General features: G+C 47.5%; 1 protein-coding gene across 3 annotated transcripts in view; it reads left to right on the top strand.

Annotated features, from left to right (window-relative positions):
- The first annotated feature begins 5,996 nt into the window (after positions 1-5,996).
- Positions 5,997-8,148, top strand: part of RNF123 (ring finger protein 123) — a 107,299-nt gene continuing 105,147 nt past the window's right edge. For all 3 annotated transcript variants that reach the window (XM_072650896.1, XM_072650887.1, XM_072650877.1), the window contains exon 1: positions 5,997-6,164. The gene's annotated coding sequence lies outside the window, so the exon portion shown is untranslated. The remainder of the gene's footprint in view (positions 6,165-8,148) is intronic.

Raw genomic sequence — 8,148 nt, 5'->3', positions numbered from 1 at the left:
TTTTTTTTACAAAGACACAGGGGTGGTTTGCTATTTCCTTCTCCAGCTCATTTTACAGAGGAGGAAACTGAGGCAAACAGGATTAAGTGATTTGTCCAGGGTCACACAGGTAGTAAACGTCTGAGTCTATATTTGAACTCAGATCTTCCTGACTCCACTCGGCACTCCTATCCTCTGTGCTGCCTAGCTGTCTTTGAAGCACTCCACAACAGGACAATTTTGTTAGGATTGTTTTCCTTACGTTGATCCAGTCTGTTTCTCTGCAGCTTCTACCCTATTCCTTCCCTCTAGCACAACAAATGAGAGGTAGTGTGGAGGGTGGAAAGTATTCTGCGTTTGGAGTCAGAAATTCTAGCTACAAAGTCCTGCTTTGCCACTTACTAGCTGTGTGACTTTGAGTAAGTCAATAAACCTCTCTGGGCCTGTTCTCTTATCTATAAAATAAGAGAATTGGGCTAGATTCTCTATTGGTCCTTGAAGATCTAAATCAATGATACTGACTCATCTTTCACTTAAAAGCCCTATAAATACTTGAAAACAACTATCATGTGTCCCCAACCCCAATTCCCCCAAGTCTTCTTTTCTCCATGGTAAATATCCCCAGCTTCTTCAACTCTTCCCCTCTTCTTTCCCCTTGGAGATAAATGCAGCCTGAGAGAGCATCATAGAATTAGGAGTCTGGAGTTCTGAGTCCCAGTGACCTTAAGCAAACTCCCCAAAGTCTCTGGATTTAATTTTCTCCTTCTCCCCCTTTCATATATTTATTTGTATATTTCTCTCCTTTTTTCTAACCCTTCTATTTCTTTTTTAAAATTTTATTTATTTTTAGTTTTCAATATTCACTTTTGTGTTCTAAAATTTTTCCCCTCCTTCCCTTCCCAGGACAGTATGCAATCTGATATATATATAGATACAGATATCTATCTATATCTATCTATCCATATATATATCTCACATATATATATCAGGCTATATATATACAATCATATTAAACATATTTCCACAATAGTCATATTGTCAAAACAAAAGGGAAAACTATGAGAAAGAAAAAATAACAAAAAAAGAAGAAAGAGTCTGCTTTGATCTGCATTTAGACTCCATGGTTCTTTCTCTGAATGTGGATGCATTTTCCATCATGAGTCTTTTGGACTTGTCTTAGATCATTGCATTGCTGAGAAGAGCTGAGTCTATCAGAGTTCATCATTGTACAATGTTGCCATTACTGTTACAAGGTTCTCCTGGTTCTGCTCCCTTCACTGAGCATCAGTTCATGTAAGTCTTTCCAGGTTTTTCTGAAGTCTGTCTGCTCCTACTTTATTCCATTATATTCATATGCCACAATTTGTACAGCCATTCCCCAGTTGATGCTTCCTCCCTCTTCTTCAGGAAATTGCAGTCTTCTTATAGGAAAAGTGGAAGCATAGAATGAAACAGAATTAAGAGCTTGAAGAACCTTGAAGACTGTTCTTCCAGCTACTCTGTGTAGATCTTGTATTTACCCAGTCTCCAGGGATTCTATTTTTGCCCTTCTTTATGCCCCTAGTATTTAGCAAAATACCTAGCACAGAGTAGGCATTTTATACATGCTTGTTGATTTGTCTTGTCTTGCCTACTGGGTATCCCCTCTTGCCTCAGTTGTGTCAGCTAACCTGGGGCTCAAGAGCCTTATCATCACCCTATTTCTGCAGTCTTATCAGCTGCCAGATGGTGGGTAGGGCTTGTCCCGCAGAGGAACAACGGGCCCTCTTCCTTCATACCCACTCTACATGCTCAGACTCTCAACAGATCTGAGCTCAATGAGGGATAAGTGACTGTCTCTTCCCTGCCCTCACTAATTCTTTTCAATGTGATTCAATTTAACAGACATTTGTTAAGCTCCTATCACAGGCAGGAGCCTAGCATAGGGTGGGATACAAAGATAGATAAAAAACAGACTCAGCTCTTAAGGAGTTTACAATCTAATGGGAGGAATAAATATTAGAATGCAAATAGCTCTAGCATAAGGGAACGTGAAGTGAGCAGAAGAGATTTTCAAGCAAAATGGGATGAGAAATTAGTTGAGAAAGATAATTTTGGGGGTAGGGGAAGACGGTGAGAGAAGTGGGGAATTGGAAGAAGTAGATCGATGCAATTGGAAGTTCCCTGAATTTAGAGTCAGAAGACCTGGATTTATTACTTTTGATCTGTGTGCCCTTGAGCCAATCACCCCTCCCCAACCTCCTCTGGGCTTGTCTCCACATCTGTAAAAGGAGAACATGGATCTAGATGACCTCTGAGGTCCCTTTTAGGTCTCCATCTCAAGAGTCTATGATGTCTGTTCTGTATTACAAAATGATTCCTGAAGTTGACATTCTATGCTTCTGTAAATGGAGCTGCAGATCCAGACCTGACCTCTGGCCCCCAGAGAAAGCCTCCTAAGAAAATCTGAGTGTTGCAAGTGGCACCCTTTTACAAATAAGTCCTTGAAAAGTTGCCTCAGGTTAAAGGCACGCTGAGAATGAGCAAACGCAGAAGACATTTATCAAACAGCCTAGTAAAAAAAATGATGGGAAAACACCCTTCTCTCTGTGCACATGAGTAAGGGAAACAGATGCACAGAGAATGTAGCAGGAGGGGAAAGGACACACACAGAGAGCACCTGTGACTGAGGAGCATGCACAGGAGACTCCCCCTTTGGAGTATACAAGGCCACAGCCCAAATGTGACAACTCACACCTCTAAAGTTACAAACATTTAATATTGACTAACCAATCAATCAACAAACATTGAGAAGGTCCTGTTCTTATCAGATACTGTAGTAGGTGCCGTGGATAAAAGGATAAAGAATGAAATCCAATTAATTCAATAAATATTAAGTGCTTACTATGTGCTAGGTACTTAAGAAGACAGTCCCTGCCCTCAAGGAGCTTACAATCAAATGTAGAAAACAACAAATACATACATAAATATGAACAGTGCAAACATAAAATGAACCAATACAAAGTAGTTGCATATCAGGTAGTTGGGAGAGGGGTCGTAGCAATTCGGAGGACCAGGAAAAGTGCAAACAGAAAATTGTACTTGAGATATATCTCACAGAGAGAGACTGGCAAGCTGAGATAAGGAGAAAGGGCATTCCGGGAATACAGGACAGCTAGCACAAAAAAAGAGGTGGAGTGCACTAAGACTTTTGGGACAGTTTGTGTGTGTACTATATATGGACATATGTATATATACATATATGTGCATATTTGTAAGTTATATGATAGCCAAACACATGGGAACTGATGAGGTTATTAAGAGAAAACATAGAGAGAAAAGACCTAAGAAGGTATCTTGGAGGTCACCAAGAGGCATGATGATGAGTTAGTCAAGGAGACTGAGGTCAGACAGGTAAGAGGAAAGCCAGGAGAGAACTATGGCACAAAAACCTAGATATTAGAGATCATCCAAGGGGACAGGGATGGTCAACAGTGTCTAATGTAGCAAAGAGGTTGAAAAGGATGAGAATTGAGGAAAAAAACCATCAGATGTGGCAATTAAGAGATTGTTGATACATTCAGAGAGGAGTTTCAACTGAGTGATGAAGTTGGAAACCAGATTTTAAAGGGTTGAAGAGGGACAAAGAATGGGCATAGCGAATGTAGACAGTTTTATTCAAGAGTTGGGTTGAAAAGTGAGGAGAGATATGTTAGCTTGAAGGCATGACAGGAACTAGTGTTTCTGAAACACTGGGGAAACTGCATATTTGAAGGAAGTAGGGAAGAAACCAGTAGATAGAAACTGAAGATGCAAGAGAAGAGGTAATGATTGAGGATGAAATCTTCAGGAGATGATGAAAGGGGATGGGATTAAGGGATATATAAAAGAGTTAGCCTTGGCAAGGAAAGGGCCACCTCTTTGTCAGAGACTTAGGGAAAGGAAAGAGAATGGGAAAGAATGGTAAAGGGATAGATCTATCGGAGAGAGTTCTGGACTTGGAAATGTAAAGACCTGAGGTGGAGTCCTGCTTCATCCACTTGCAAGTTGTGAAACCTTGGGCAAGTCACTTCATCTCTTTGTGCATCATTTTCCTCAAGTATAAAAAAAGGGGCATTAAAAATAGCACCTACCTCACCTTGTTGTAAAGATCAGATGTGATAATTGATGTAAAGTGTTTTGCCAAGCACTCTATAGATACTAGCTAGTATTATTGAGATGAAGAGAATGGAAGGAGTTCAAATCTAATTGTCTTAGTTTTCTCCAAAAAAGGAGCCAATATCCTTATGCAGCCTGATAGCATGTATGATAAGGTGTGGGAAGCTTGAGGAAGGAAGGGAACATCTGTAATAGCTTCTGTGGGGAGTGAGATAGGGAACAAATGAAGGTGGAACAAAGGTCTGCCTTGTTTAGTGAGGCTGAAGTTGGAAAATATGAATTATAATATATCCAGTCAACATGATGGTGGGACATCTGCCAGCTGCATTAATTTTTGAGTAAGAGAAGAGGAAGGGAATAGTTTGAGTAAACCAGGGCTGAGAGATGGAACAGGATATTAGGAACAAGGGACTGGAAAGCAGTCCATCCTATTATCCAGGTGTCTAATCTTGGCTATTTAACCTCTTCTGGATCAGCTATTTCTCTCTGTTACCACCTGCTCAGATAGAATGTTTCTTGACAAGAGCTGTGGAACATACAGGGTATGAGCCATATGAGTCATCATATCCATCTCGGCAACCAGCAAAAGCTTGTAGAATATCCCAGGCTAATAAATTCTTTTGTCCTATTTTCTCCTGGTGCTGACTAAGAAGCCTACATCCCAGAACACTATCTGAATTGGAGTTAGAAGGTCACTTTCATGGCTGAAGGGAGGGTGGATTAGAATGTGGAGACTTGAGGCAGCAATTGTAATATTCCAGGTGTGAGATGATGAGAGCATGGTGGCAGTCAGTCAGAGAGTGAGCTGTGCACATATGACAATTTGGCTGTCGGCCTGAAGGACGGAGAGGTTGGCGTGGCCTTCTTCAATAATGGGAAGGTAGGACGGGGAAGGTGCAGGGGAAAGGTAACGAGTTGTTTTGGACATGTTGAGTTTCAGATGTCTCCTGGACATCCAGTTTAAGATGTCTGAAATGCGTTGGAGAGGGAAATTGGAGGTCAGCAGGGAGACTGGGGCAGGAAAGGTAGATTTGAGAATAGTCAGTATAAAGATGAAAGGCAGAGGGCTAGCTGATGAGATCGGCCAGGGCAGAGGAGGACCCAGCCAAGGAGCAGTCGGATGGGTAGGAGAACCGCCGCTGCTACTCTGCTAACCATCTCCAATTTGTTGGTTCTGTGTATGTCTCTCTGTACACAGAGCAGGCGCTGTCCTTTGTCCTTCTTTGTGTCTTATACACAGTGCACCTGGCACCTTCACTGACTGCTGTGTGTGCTCGTCCTTGGTTGCCGAAGAAGACCATGCCAGCAGAGAACTGATGGCATGACTTGCCCTTGACCTTGTGTTGAGGGGAGGGAGGGCTGTGAGGTCACCAGCCTCACTTCTCCCCCAGACCCATCTGGATCCAGGGACCAGATATTTATCAGGATGACTGGAGATGACCCAGGATGAGGCAGTTGGGGTTAAGTGACTTGGCCAAGGTCACACAGCCAGGGAGTGTCAAGTGTCTGAGGTGAGATTTGAACTCAGGTCCTCCTGACTCCTGCTCTATCCACTGCGCCACCACGGACAGCTGAAGGGAACTCGCTTCTATCTCAGCTGTCCAGGACTAGGGCGTGGGCCAGCTCAGCCTCCTTCTCGTGAAGCGAAAGGGGCGGGGCACAGAGCGCTCTGGTCTAAAAAGGCGGGGAGGGAGCAGACGGGTAGGATGGGCGGGAAGAAGGCGTGGCTTAGGGAGGGGAGGCGGGGGAAGGAGAGGGGGCGGAATAGAGGCTCGAGCTCCAGACCGAGGGAGGGAGCGTGGCTTCTGACAGGGGTCGGAAACCGGAAGTGGAGGCTGACTGGGGGCGTGGCTTACGAAGCGGAGGGCGGGGGAAGAGGTGGGGGGCGGGACGAGGAGGGCGTGGCGGGAGGTAGGAGAGAGATGGGAGGCGTGGCTCCGGGAGCGCGCGGCTCAACGCTTGCTTCGCTTGTGGCTGCGGTTTGGCCTGAGCCGGGAGCCGTAGCCGAAGCGGCCGGGCGGATGTTGTGTGAGGCGCCGAGGCGGAGGGTGAGTGTGGCGGCCGGGACTGGCACGGGGACCCGGGGAGGCCCCGGAGCCGGGGAGGCGGGGCCTGCGGGCTCCCGAGGCCGGCCGGGCTGCCGCAGTCCGGCGGCCGGGGACGAGGGGGCGGTGTCGACCCCTCCCTCGGGGTGTCCCCCTCATCGTGTCCCTCCCCCCTCCCCGCTCCCGGCGTCCCCTTGGCGGGACCTCCCGGCCCTGGATGACCTCTCACCCCAGCCCCCCCATAGCCGTCCCTCCCCTCTGCCCATCCCGTAACCCCCTCAGTAACTTACCATCCCCCATTCTTCCCGGGCACCTCGGGCTTGGGGCCGCCCCTCGCCGCGACGCCGGGGCCTTGGGTGACCCCCGCTGTGACCCCCCGCCGCGGTCAGCGTGCCCCCCCCACGTGCCCCTCACCGCCGGGGCGCCCCTTGTTTCACTCAGCCCTCCGCGCTGTGCCCTCCCGCAGTGCCCGCGCCTGGTCTGACCTGGGACCTCTCACCTTTCCCAGTAACCCCCCCAGCCCTTACGGGGCACCCCCAAGCCCACCGCCGCCTTCCCCGGGGTCTTATCCCTTCGTCCACACCCGCAGGGAGGTGGGAGGCAGCTGCCCCTTCCAGAAGCCTGAGCCGCCGGGCCCCTTCACTGCCGCCGGCTCCTTGGGGTCCCCTCACCCTTCGCGGCACCGTCACGACCTCCCCCAGATATTCCCTTTGTCGTTCGGCCGTGCGATTCTTGGGGCCCCTCCGGGCTTTCTTGGCGGAGAGGCTGGAGTGCTTGGCCGTTGTCTCCAGCCCATTTTGCAGATGAGGAAACTGAGGCCAGCAGGATCCCCAAGTGTTCTGACCTCAGGCCTGGAACTCTACCCACCGGGCCCTTGTCCCTTGCGGGTCCCCCTCCTTTCCCGCAGTGATCCCTCGTTACCTGTCCCGTGGTGCCAAACTCAAAGAGGAGCTAGGGTCCGTAATCCGTGCGGAAGACTTCCTGTAGGCTGTACGTTTCCTTAGTTTTTAAATGTAACGTTCTTTATGTTTTATCGTATTTTCATTTATTTTGGTAAGTATTATGCAATGACATTTCATCTGGTTCCTCGGATTCTTAGGAGTGTTGCCCAAGGGCTTGATACCTCTGGCTTAAACTTTTGTACCTTCCTTCCTGGGTTCCTGCCTCTACTTTCTTCAGATCTGGGGTCCTTCCTTTCTCCTCTATTCCTTTTTGATTCTTTCTCTGCTTTTTCCTTGGAAGCCACCTCCCGCATGCTGATCCCGATATTCCATCTATGTTCCCCTGTTGCTCAGTGCCGAGTCCTCAACTTTGTTCCATCAGGGTCAGTCTTTGGAAGGCACAGTTAGACCTGGTTTTGGGACAGTGGGTGTCTGGGGTGCCCTGGACTTCCTGACTTGTTTAGTTAATAAGCCTAGGCAGTGATAGATCCAAATAAAAACCAAGGGATCAGGTAGAGGCCTTGGTTGAGCCACTGGGTTCTACCAGGGCTAGGTGTTTCCCTCCTGTGTGACTCATCTTCCTTCTCCTCTGACTCAAACAGAGCCTTCTGGGGAATGAGGGTCAGTAATAGGGATTCCATGAGAAGGTCCCTGGGCCAAAAGCTACTTCCAGAGGGGTTAATAGTGATACTCTGCGCTGACTTTCTAATGCCTGACATAAACACTTACATCTCTAGTAGTGCTTGTCACCATTCTTAGGGGGCAGTTCATCTTTTGCCACACGCTGTCAGATGTAATGTTTAAGACACACCTGGTGCAGCAAAGTCTAGGGCCTGACCTTACTTAACACTGCTCAGGTTTCATTAGGTTAGACTCTGCTAATACAAGTATTTTTTTCCTCTCAGTTGTGCCTGGAATCCCAGGGTGGTGGTTGGATTGATTGGTGGAGAGGTTGTAAAATTGACACAGTGAAACTCTTAGGAAATCATTGTGATGTAAAATGGGCAGGGCCAACACATCTACGTATGCGCAGAAGAAGAGACTGG

The sequence above is a fragment of the Notamacropus eugenii genome, chromosome 1 (assembly GCF_028372415.1).
Source record: "Notamacropus eugenii isolate mMacEug1 chromosome 1, mMacEug1.pri_v2, whole genome shotgun sequence".
Lineage (NCBI taxonomy): Eukaryota > Metazoa > Chordata > Mammalia > Diprotodontia > Macropodidae > Notamacropus > Notamacropus eugenii.
Note: the sequence above shows the minus strand (reverse complement) of the source record. Positions and strands in the feature narration are given on the sequence as shown.